This window comes from Siphateles boraxobius, unplaced genomic scaffold (genome assembly GCF_051911475.1).
Source record: "Siphateles boraxobius isolate OS27281-9 unplaced genomic scaffold, OSU_SipBor_1 61, whole genome shotgun sequence".
Classification (NCBI taxonomy): domain Eukaryota; kingdom Metazoa; phylum Chordata; class Actinopteri; order Cypriniformes; family Leuciscidae; genus Siphateles; species Siphateles boraxobius.
In genome coordinates, this window is record NW_027509188.1 from 2,371,643 (window position 1) to 2,383,542 (window position 11,900).

Consider the following 11,900-nt stretch of genomic DNA (forward strand, 5'->3'; position numbering starts at 1 on the left):
GGGTGTCATCAGTCATGGCGTATATCTTTGCTAGCAGCTGTTGTACAAGTAAATTCTGCATTTTACAACGCTATAACTGCCTACATGCGTCTAGATCAGTCAAGCTATTATTCGAGCGATCTGTGACAATTCCCGTGTGCAGCGGCGGCGTTGACCGTACATAGAGCGTCGGTTTGGGGTTAACCCAGAGCATGGTGGGATAATTTTATTTAATGAAGTTGTGTTTACACCGGCACGCGCATGCCCAGTGTTGGTGGTCACGTGATCCGCGTTTTCAGTCGTTTTAATGTGGACGGAGATCAATTCTAATACGCAGCTAAAATGCTGGTGTGGACGGAGATCGTATTCGTTTTAATTATCCGTTTCTAAACTAAAACGCAGTAGTGTGGATGGGGCCTCAATGCTACTACGCTCATACAATTCGAATCAAATGAAACTTGATCTTAAATAAAACTTTAACTTTATTTTGACTAAAATCTGTAGAATTTGTATACCTCTAGCTAGTCCATAAAAATAAAAAGCGTCCATTCAGTCATTGGGCCGATGGGAATCGGACGGTGGTTGGCAGACGAGCGCGCCGCCCCCCCGAAATGTTTGGGGGGTCGGCCGACGCCGCAGGCCGACCCTCCCCGGGCTCCCGACCCACGCGGGCGGGGTCGGGGTGCCCCGACCCCCTCAGGGGCCCGACGGGAGTGCCCCGAAGCCCGAGGCCACCCTAAGCAGTTCTGCCTTCGTCCTTGGTGGGGCCACACGTGCCCCGTCCCACTAACCCACTATTTGTCCGATTGACCACTAGAGTGATCAGACCCCCCCCCCCCCGTCCCACTAACCCACTATTTGTCCAATAACCCACTATATGGCGCAAACTTCCCATTGACCCCCCCCCCCCCCACTCCCTGGCCACGCCCCCGTCCCACGAACCCACTATTTGTCCAATAACCCACAATATTTACCAAAAGTCACGGGACCACCCCCCCCCCCCTACTCCCGGGCCACGCCCCCATCCCACGAACCCACTATTTGTCCAATAACCCACTATATTGGGCAAACTTCCCGTTGACCCCAACCCCCCCCCATCCCACGGACCCACTATTTGTCCAATAACCCAATATATTGGGCAAACTTCCCGACACAATCCCACCTGCCATCGATTGAATGGGGATATTCAGACAGTTTCTTTGATAGACATTTGAATTGAAGTTCCTGTCATGATGGTAACTATTTGACTGCACTCAGCAGGCCACCCAGAGTCCATAGCACCCAGTGCCATCCCATAATTCCACTGTCCACGAAGCCACTATTTGTCCAATAACCCACTATTTTTGAAAAGTACTAACCCGGGCCTTCATGCAATAAGCTGCAATTGGACACAATCCCACCTGCCATCGATTGAATGGGGATATTCAGACAGTTTCTTTGATAGACATTTGAATTAAAGTTCCTGTCATGATGGTAACCAATTTACTGCACTCAGCAGGCCACCCAGAGTCCATAGCACCCAGTGCCATCCCATAATTCCACTGTCCACGAAGCCACTATTTGTCCAATAACCCACTATTTTTGAAAAGTACTAACCGCGGCCTTCATGCAATAAGCTGCAATCGGACACAATCCCACCTGCCATCGATTGAATGGGGATATTCAGACAGTTTCTTTGATAGACATTTGAATTAAAGTTCCTGTCATGATGGTAACTAGTTGACTGCACTCAGCAGGCCACCCAGAGTCCATAGCACCCAGTACCATCCCATAATTCCACTGTCCACGAAGCCACTATTTGTCCAATAACCCACTATTTTTGAAAAGTACTAACCGCGGCCTTCATGCAATAAGCTGCAATCGGACACAATCCCACCTGCCATCGATTGAATGGGGATATTCAGACAGTTTCTTTGATAGACATTTGAATTAAAGTTCCTGTCATGATGGTAACTATTTGACTGGACTCAGCAGGCCACCCAGAGTCCATAGCACCCAGTGCCATCCCATAATTCCACTGTCCACGAAGCCACTATTTGTCCAATAACCCACTATTTTTGAAAAGTACTAACCCGGGCCTTCATGCAATAAGCTGCAATCGGACACAATCCCACCTGCCATCGATTGAATGGGGATATTCAGACAGTTTCTTTGAAAGACATTTGAATTAAAGTTCCTGTCATGATGGTAACTATTTGACTGCACTCTGCAGGCCACCCAGAGTCCATAGCACCCAGTGCCATCCCATAATTCCACTGTCCAAGAAGCCACTATTTGTCCAATAACCCACTATTTTTGTAAAATGCTAACCCCGGCCTTCATGCAATAAGCTGTAATTGGACACAATCCCACGTGCCATCGATTGAATGGGGATTCAGAGAGTTCCCTTTCAAGGGAACTTCGAGCTGCGTCAAACGCTGCGGGAACGCCCCTGCGTTGTGCGTCATGAAGCACGTATGGAATCAGCCCAATGGAGAGATGAAACGTCATAGGCGGGTGACGTCATCGACCAGGAAACTATAAAGCACCCCAAAAACACAAGCGCATTAGCTTCTGTGCTTTCAGTCGCGCTACATGTGAATCTGTCCCTGTGTGATATTGTCTGTCTTACATACCCTGCACCACACAAACAATTTATCCCTATATATATATATATATATTGAGAGATTATGGCGGACGAACAGCAGTTTAGAAAGTGTGTTCCTCCCTGCTCGCGTTATTTAACGAGCGGGGATACACATGATCTTTGTGTTGTTTGTTTGGGAGTTCAGCATGCCCAGTTTGCTCTCGAGGGAGCAGACTGTGAGCATTGCGAGCGTTTGCCGTTAAGGACGCTCCGCTCCCGCCGATCGCTCTTTGAGGAGAGCGGTTCGGTGCGCGCTCCCCGCGGTTCGGGTCCCGCTTCTGCCGAGGCAGAGCGGCGGCGCTTATCGTGGGGATCGCAGATGGATCTCACAGCGGGGTTTGAGACGGGCTCTGCCTTATCTCTCCCTTCACCTGTGAGATCCAGTGCCTCAGTCCCGGGTTCGGAAGCACGCGCTGCGGTTTCTTCCGCTCGGGCTGAGGCACCAATGCTGCAGCTATCCAGTTCTGAGGAACTTGATGTTGTTAGTGTTGAGGGAGATGTGGAGGATTCACCACCCCACACTCCTGAGAGTGATGAGCTTATGGAGGTGTTAACAAGAGCTGTTGAAAAACTTAATATTGAATGGCCAGTGACTAGACAGGAGTCTGTTTCTAAATCAAAGTTGGATGAGAGATTTTTGCCGTCACGTGTGCAGCCTCCACGCCGGTGCCTGCCGTTTTTCCATGATCTCCACACCGAGGTGTCGAAATCATGGAGAAAACCGGTGTCATATAGAGTGTTTAGTCCCCAGACTTCAACATACGCTAATATTATGGGAGCCAAGGCTCATGGTTATGGTGCTTTGCCTCGTGGGGAAGAGACGCTTGCGAGCCATCTCTCCCCCGAAGCAGCATCATCTTTTAAGGCACCGGCATTACCCACCAAGCCTTTAAGAAACACTTCGGCTTTGGTGGGTAAAGCATATTCGGCAACAGGTCAGGCTGTGTCATGTCTGCATACTATGTCAATCTTGCAGGCATACCAGGCTGATCTGCTAAGGGACATGAGTGAGAGTGAGGAGGTCAGTACTGACGTAGTTCGCGAACTGCGTCAGGCTGCTGATTTATCCCTGCGTGCCACCAGAGAATCGGCCAAATTAATGGGTCGTTCTATGGCAGCTCTGGTGGCCGCAGAAAGACATTTGTGGTTAAATCAGACTAATATTAAAGAGAGAGAAAAAGCTTTTCTTTTAGATGCTCCTCTTTCTCCCATGGGGTTGTTTGGTGATGCTGTGAATTCAGTTATCGATAAATTCCAAGAAGAAAAGAAACAAACTGCAGCTTTTAAAAAGTTTCTTCCCCTTAAAGTTCATGTCCCTGGGGCTGCTGGGCGGGAGCAGCCCCGGCCGTCTTCGAGCTCATCACATAGAGCGCAGCAGAGGCAGAGTGTCGCGTCTCGTGCTCCCCCTGCTGGACAGTGGGCTCAGCCGCGACACTCTCAGCCGAAGCCTTCTCCCAGTAGAACTGATCTGAGGACAGTTATATTGGCTAAGAAGGCTTCGGCTAAGAAGAAGTCCTGACGCCAAGCCGTTCAGGATGCTGAGGGTGGTCCCCACCGAGGCGGAAAGGTGTTCACCTCTTTTTACGGTGCCCATTCCTCCTCGGTGCCCTCAGGGGCTCGTTCTGCCAACCCCGCCTTTATGCCGGGGCACAGACGATCCCAGCGAGCGCTTTCCCGAGGGACGCTCGCTCCCTCTGAGGAGGGTCTCAGAGCGGTCAGACCAGTTGTTCCCTGCCGGTGCGCCGTTACAGGGCGCTGCGTCTGCTGCTCAAGTTACACCAGAGGCCAGTCTCGAGAGGCTGGTACCCTTAGTAGAATTTCTGGCAGAGTGGAAAAGCCTTCCAAAAATATCTCATTGGGTCCTGCAGACAGTAGAAAAGGGTTATGCTATCCAGTTCAGGTGTCGTCCACCAAAATTCAGAGGGGTTCTGCACACAGTGGTGGGCCCCGAGCAGGCTCTGGTATTGGAACAAGAGGTGAAAACGCTCCTTCAAAAAGAGGCTATAGAACGGGTTCCTCCTCCCAGTTTGGAGTCAGGTTATTACAGCCGATATTTCATCGTTCCAAAGAAGGATGGGGGGTTGCGTCCAATTTTAGACCTGCGCATATTGAATCGCTCGGTAGGGAAGCTAAAATTCAAGATGCTCACTATCAAGCAGATCGTGTCTCAAATCAGGTCCGAGGACTGGTTTGTCACGATAGATCTGAAGGACGCATACTTCCATGTGTCCATCCTTCCACAACACAGGAAGTTCCTGAGGTTCGCCTTCGGGGGCGAGGCGTACCAGTACAGGGTTCTTCCGTTTGGCCTAGCTTTATCTCCCCGCACTTTCACGAAATGCATGGATGCAGCACTAGTGCCTCTGAGGCTTCAGGGCATTCGTATTCTCAATTACATCGACGATTGGTTGATTTTAGCTCAGACCGAGCAGATGGCGGTTCGGCATCGAGATGTCGTCCTCGCTCATATCAGAAAGTTGGGGTTGAGGCTGAACGCAAAGAAAAGTGTATTATCTCCTTCCCAGAAGACCACTTTTCTGGGTGTCGTTTGGGATTCGGTATCGATGCGGGCGCGACTCTCTCCGACCCGCATCGCTTCGATTCTCTCAGCTGTGAAACAAGTGAAGCTAGGCCAGCTACTCACTGTCAAGCAGTTTCAGAGACTGTTGGGTCTGATGGCAGCAGCGTCCAACGTTATACCTTGCGGCCTGTTGTACATGAGACCGCTACAGTGGTGGCTCAGGACCAAGGGATTCTCCCCGAGGGGAAATCCGCTCCGCATGTTCAAAGTCACGCGGCGCTGCCTTCGTGCTCTGGTCATGTGGAGAGAAACTTGGTTCCTATCCAAAGGTCCTGTGCTGGGGGCTCTTTGTCGTCGCATAACGCTAACGACGGATGCTTCCCTCACAGGGTGGGGGGCGGTCATGAGTGGTCGCCCAGCCCAAGGTCTGTGGCAGGATCATCATCTTTCGTGGCACATAAATTGTCTAGAGATGTTGGCTGTGTTTCAGGCTCTGAAACACTTCCTAACAGACCTGAGAGGCCATCATGTGTTAGTTCAATCAGACAACACGTCGGTGGTCTCTTATATAAATCATCAGGGGGGCCTGCGGTCTCGCCGGCTTTACAAGTTGGCCCGTCAGATCCTCCTGTGGTCCCAAGGGAAGCTACTATCTCTGAGAGCAATGTATCTCCCTGGGTATTTGAATGTGGTAGCAGACTCCCTGTCGAGGCAGGGGCCGAGGCCAGGGGAATGGAGACTCCACCCCGAGGTGGTGGAGCTCCTTTGGTTGAGTTTCGGTCGCGCCGAGGTGGACCTATTCGCTTCCAAGGAGACCACTCATTGTCATCGGTGGTTCTCCATCACTCTTCCAGCCCCCCTGGGGTTGGATGCTATGGTGCAGCCGTGGCCGAGGTCACGTCTGTACGCCTTTCCCCCGATTGCTCTGTTACCAGGAGTTCTGGAGAGGGTCCGCCGGGACGGGGTCAGTCTACTACTAGTAGCCCCGTTCTGGCCGGCCCGAGTATGGTTTGCGGACCTGATTTCTCTCCTGGACGGTTCTCCTTTGGAGCTCCCGGTCAGGAGGGATCTACTCTCCCAGGCGGGGGGCACGATACTTCACCCCCGCCCAGAATTGTGGAAACTGTGGGCTTGGCCTCTGAGGGGGCCCAGCTCATAGACTCCGGTCTCTCAACCGAGGTTGTTGAGACCATTCTTAACTCCAGAGCTCCGTCCACGAGGAAGCTTTATGCCTTGAAGTGGAAACTTTTCACTTCTTGGTGTGGAGAACACCTGCAGGACCCAGTTAACTGCCCAGTGGGTGCAGTGCTGGAATTCCTGCAGGAGCGCTTCTCCACAGGGTTATCCCCCTCCACACTAAAGGTGTATGTGGCGGCACTAGCTGCTTACCACGTCCCTTTCAGTGGAGTTTCTCTTGGGAGACACCCGCTTATAACTCGTTTCCTCCGTGGCACTTTGAGGCTGAGGCCAGCAGTTCGTACGAGGGTGCCGACTTGGGATCTGGCCATTGTATTAGAAGGTCTTTCCCTAGCTCCTTTTGAACCTATCGAAGAAGTTCCCGAGAAGTTTCTCACTTTTAAGACTATCTTTTTGCTTGCTATCTCTTCACTAAAAAGAATCGGAGATTTGCAGGCTCTGTCGGTTTCACCCTCGTGCCTGGAATTTGCACCTGGCATGGTTAAAGCTTTTCTGCATCCTAGACCAGGTTACGTTCCTAAGGTTCCTACTAATATTGTTAGACCTACGGTTCTGCAGGCTTTCTGTCCTCCTCCATTTATGTCATCGGACCAGGAGAAACTTAATTCACTCTGCCCTGTTAGGGCATTAGACGCTTATGTCCACAGCGCTGCCCTGTGGAGGAAATCAGAACAACTTTTTGTATGTTTCGGGCCACCCAGGAAAGGGTGTCCGGCGTCTAAACAGAGAATGAGCAAGTGGGTGGTTGAGGCTATCTCACTTGCTTATGAGTCGGCTGGCCAGCCTTCACCTTTGGTTGTCCGAGCTCACTCTACCAGGAGTATGGCTGCTTCTAAAGCTCTTTTGTCGGGGGTTTCCCTGAGTGATGTTTGTGATGCGGCTGGATGGTCTTCACCGCATACTTTTATTAAGTTCTATGACCTAGACTTAAGCTCTACCCCTGGGGCACAGGTGCTCTCGTCCTCTGTGCGTTAGTCTCACATGACGGTCATTTGGTCCTATGGCGACGTGGGTATTCGCGTTCCCGCAGCGTTTGACGCAGCTCGAAGTTCCCTTGAAAGGGAACGTCTCGGTTACGTATGTAACCCTAGTTCCCTGATAGGGAACGAGACGCTGCGTCGCTCCGCCATACTCCCGGCACTCCCGTTAGCGCTTCCTTCAAGCCTATCAGAAGCTAATGCGCTTGTGTTTTTGGGGTGCTTTATAGTTTCCTGGTCGATGACGTCACCCGCCTATGACGTTTCATCTCTCCATTGGGCTGATTCCATACGTGCTTCATGACGCACAACGCAGGGGCGTTCCCGCAGCGTTTGACGCAGCGTCTCGTTCCCTATCAGGGAACTAGGGTTACATACGTAACCGAGACGTTTCTCTGATAGACATTTGAATTAAAGTTGCTGTCATGATGAAAACCATTTTACTGCACTCAGGGGCCTCCCCTGAGTCCGTAGCACCAAGTCCCATCCCATAATTCCACTGACCGCGAAACCACTATTTTTACAATGGAACAAATGCTACGTGGGATCTGACAGTTTCTGTGATAGTCATTTTTTGAAAAGTTTTTTTCTTGATAAAAACTAGTTTACTTCACTCAGGGGGCCCCCCAGAGTCCGTAGCACCAAGTCCCATCCCAGGATTCCACTGTCCACGAACCCACTATTTTTTATAATGTAATAAATGCTACGTGGGATGTCCATAGCTCTGGTCAGGAAGGGTCTAGAGCCTCCATTTTTGCACTCAGGTCTAAGTCCCATCACCCTCTATCAGAATCCAGAGTTTCGAGAAGATTGGAGAAACTCAAAATCTCGACCCGAAAAAACCGACAGGGTTTTTTCCCTGTCGGTTTTTTCGGGTCGAAAAAAAAAGTTTCTCCGATCTTGCTCTCTATCGCCCACTAGAGGTGTCCGAAAACCACCTATTCCGTGGCAAGTAGGTAAGGTTCCGTGAATAGGGGGGTTAGTAATAAAGGCCCACTTCTCTACAAGTCTGTGGGCAATTGTCATCCAAATTCACCCTACGGAGGGATCCTCCGACCCATAGTGCGCCCAATGGCAGCTTATTTGTATGGGCGTTTTTCCACGAACCCACGTTTGGTACTACCTCACGTTATTTATAGGGGCACATACTCGGGATGAATGCATGGCTTGGCTGCATATGATATGCAATATCTCATAGGCTCCAACTTTATTATTGCCAAGTCATTGTCTATTTTATTTTATCAACATGTTTTTAATGGTTCTAATTACTTTGTTTCTTTTTTTTTTTTTTTAGAATGGAAAACAGTGGAAACCCCTCAGGAGGCTGTACAGCTCTTCTTTGAGCATTTGCGTGAAGGAGGTAAAAGGCAGCCAACCCTTTTTCTGACACTAGATTCCAGGGATACTGATGAGGAACGGGACAGGTCCCTTATTTCTTTTTACAAACAACAACGTGAAAAGAACCAGTGGGCTGCTCCATTCAACTGTCACATTCAAGGTATTAAGTTAAAAACAGATGATGTTTCTAAAACATATTATTCTAATTAACAGTTTACATCTCTGATAAAAAATATAAGACTTAATTTTATAATAATTAACAATAGCATTGATACATGATGCTGAACCTGCCAGTACTGTAGGGAATAAGTCTGCATAAACCAGTAAAAGTTAATCTATGATTATTATTTATTAATAGAACACTAATTCTTTGAATATTTTGTGTTTTGTAGGAGACGCTGCAATTGGCATTGGAGTGACTAGACATATCCTGTCAACAGCCATTGCTAAATTAAAGCATGGATTTAAACTGAACTATGGTATGAAATATTTCTATAGCAGTTTTCACATAATTTAGCACATTTACAGGACTATGCATTCTAGTTGAGTGAAAGTATATTTATTTAACAGCCATTTTAGTGTCCTCATAGAGAGTTGTTTTTTGGCAGTTTTGTCTGTTGTTGTTAATGGCCTGAACAATGTCTAGTAAACAGAAAATCTAATTTACCTTTAATATGCATCAAGATGTATCTAGCATTGCTATTGCTACAACATTATCTAGCAATCTATATGTTTGTCAATCCAGCTTTAAAACTGGTAACACCTTACAAAATTCAAAAATTGTACTAATTAACATTACAAATATTAATAAATATTGTAAGAAATGTATAGCTCATGGGTATTTCTTTTTAGTTAATACAACAACTAATGTTAACAAATGAAACCTTATTTTAAAGGGTTGCCGTAAAATATCTCAAATTTCAAGTTTTGAAAAAATAATCATATTTACAAGCTTGTTATGGAGTGAATTTTTCTAATTGCAATGTATTCTTATCAGGAAATGTAGCAGAGACCACTTTGTTTGAGGGGGAAATAGACCACCTTTTGCCCTCTGCATCAACTGTACTTGTTGAGAGTGAACTTTTTGTGATGGCTGGAAGAATGATTGGCCACTCGTTAATCAATCAAGGTCCTGCTTTGTCAGGCTTAAGCCTGTCAATGGTACATTCTTTGACTGGGGGCACTAAGGACACAGCCACCACAAATCTCTGTTTAGAGGACTGCCCAGACATTAAACAAAGGGAGACGATTCGTCTAGTGAGTACAGAAAATTAGCCAGGTCTTTCAACAGTGTTTTGTGGTTTCTGATTAAATGCAGACATGTAAAAAATAGCTGCTAATTCTGTGCACTTATTAATGCTTATATTTTATAGCTGCTGAAAGATGAGTGGACTGAGGATGAGACCTCACAAGTGTCCAAACTTTGTTTGGACTTTTACTTTGCAGTTCCAAACAAGAGGAGCAACAAGATGCTGCTCTTCCAACAGCTTCTCACTCATGCTGTAATATATTCTATGTGTCCTCCTTTTTTCTATTTTTTGTCCTCAAAAAATAAAAAAAACTACAAAGTTAACAAACTTCATCAAATAATCTTCTAGTTTATTATACATATTCATACTACTTATGATTGTTATTTATATTATTATTTTTATAATACTGAAATTACTTTAATTTACAGGTCCTTGGCCGAGTCGGTGCTCAGCTAAAACAATTAAAAAAGGGATTGAAGGACACTGGTGTCTGGCCACTTATCAGCTGTAGACCAGATGTGTTACCCCTGCTGTTCCCAAGAGAAAGTGAAGTTGAAATCACACCTGAGGTATATTGTCAAAATGTGCAAGAATTACAAATTTACTTAATATTTGGTTTGGTAGCATGACTTGAACACTAAATTATTATTTTTTTTGAATTAAAGATGATCCTGCAAGCCATCCAGTGGCCCCAACCACATCATACAGAAGACAGCGACGACAGCGATGCTGACGACATACAGCCTGAGAAACTTAAAGTCCCCATGAACCGGAAGTTGCAAACGACTTTTCTCCAGTGTTGTGACGTATTTCCGTGAGAAACGGAATACTAAATGAGGCAAAATAGTGGGCGTGGTTTTTTTTCCAACTAGCACCTGATTGGATATAGAAAAGTAGGTGTTTCATTCAGAAATGGAGGCAGATCTTAACGCAAGTTTACAATCGGTTGTTGAGGATTACTCGCCGCCTGAAACACCGCCAGCAGTCCCCTTCTTGCAGCAGGAGGAGGAGGAAGATGAAGAAGAACAGGAGCACACGGAGGATCGTTTCGTCACGGGGGGAATCAGACCTTACATGTTTGAGCCGTTACATGCCCTGGAGGGTACGAATGGTCACCTGGACGTGGCGGCTCAGGAGCAAGTTCACACTCGCGAGCATCTCGATGTGTCCCAATGGTAACACTAATTGGAATTATAAAACTATTTTTCTTTGCTATTACTGCTGCAACATTAACCGTTATGTAAGGTACCTGCTTTTTATGTTTTCTTAAGTTTTTGAATGTTGTACATTGTCTAGAATAGTTGCCTACATCTATAATTGACAGATAATTAAGCTTACCACGATTAAACCACAACTTTTCATTTGTCAACTTAAACTGTACTATGCTTTTCATTCAGGTGCTCCTGTGGCTACTGCCAGCACATGGACACTGGTCCTGAAAGACTATGTTGTAGGGAGGTTAGGCAGGTTTGTGACAGAAGTGCAGAGAATGGGTATCATGTTATTAATCAGCCTATACATGACACAGCAGCTGAGTAGAACTGAAGATAGCAAACTCTATGACTTCAAAAAAACCTTAACATTTGTAATACAGTGCCTATGTGTTAATACATTACATAACATATACTACAGTCTAGAATAAATTATTAATACTAGAGTAAAATAGTATAATACTAAATCTACATAATTGTTATATTATTTATTTTATATAGGTTGTTGATAAATGTGCAGAAGCAGAACTGCAACCTGGATGCATGACTGAACACCCAGGTTTTGAAGCGGTCTGCTTCAAAGCGGTCTGCTTCAAAATAAGTTGAATATGCATCCTTGGTCCAGTATTATGGTGACTATGACCAAGATGTTTTTACTATCGAAGAGTAAGTGAATAATCATATCTGCAACAGTCAGCAAAATGCATTAATATCTAGTTTCCTTTTTTGGTCTTTAGGCGATACCGTCACACCGCCTACAGGACCTTTGTCAGATGGTGTTGGGGCTACTTGGGAAGAAAA

At 46.7% G+C, this 11,900-nt stretch overlaps 2 long non-coding RNA genes across 2 annotated transcripts; both read left to right on the forward strand.

Moving 5' to 3' along the window:
- The first annotated feature begins 8,628 nt into the window (after positions 1-8,628).
- Positions 8,629-9,808, forward strand: LOC143718489 (uncharacterized). The gene is made up of 3 exons (XR_013196401.1): positions 8,629-8,798; positions 9,031-9,117; positions 9,636-9,808. It is a non-coding gene; the product is annotated as an uncharacterized LOC143718489 (long non-coding RNA).
- Positions 9,809-10,070: 262 nt separating this feature from the next.
- LOC143718490 (uncharacterized) lies at positions 10,071-10,634 on the forward strand. Its single transcript, XR_013196402.1, has 3 exons — positions 10,071-10,140; positions 10,317-10,457; positions 10,554-10,634. It is a non-coding gene; the product is annotated as an uncharacterized LOC143718490 (long non-coding RNA).
- The last annotated feature ends 1,266 nt before the right edge of the window (positions 10,635-11,900 follow it).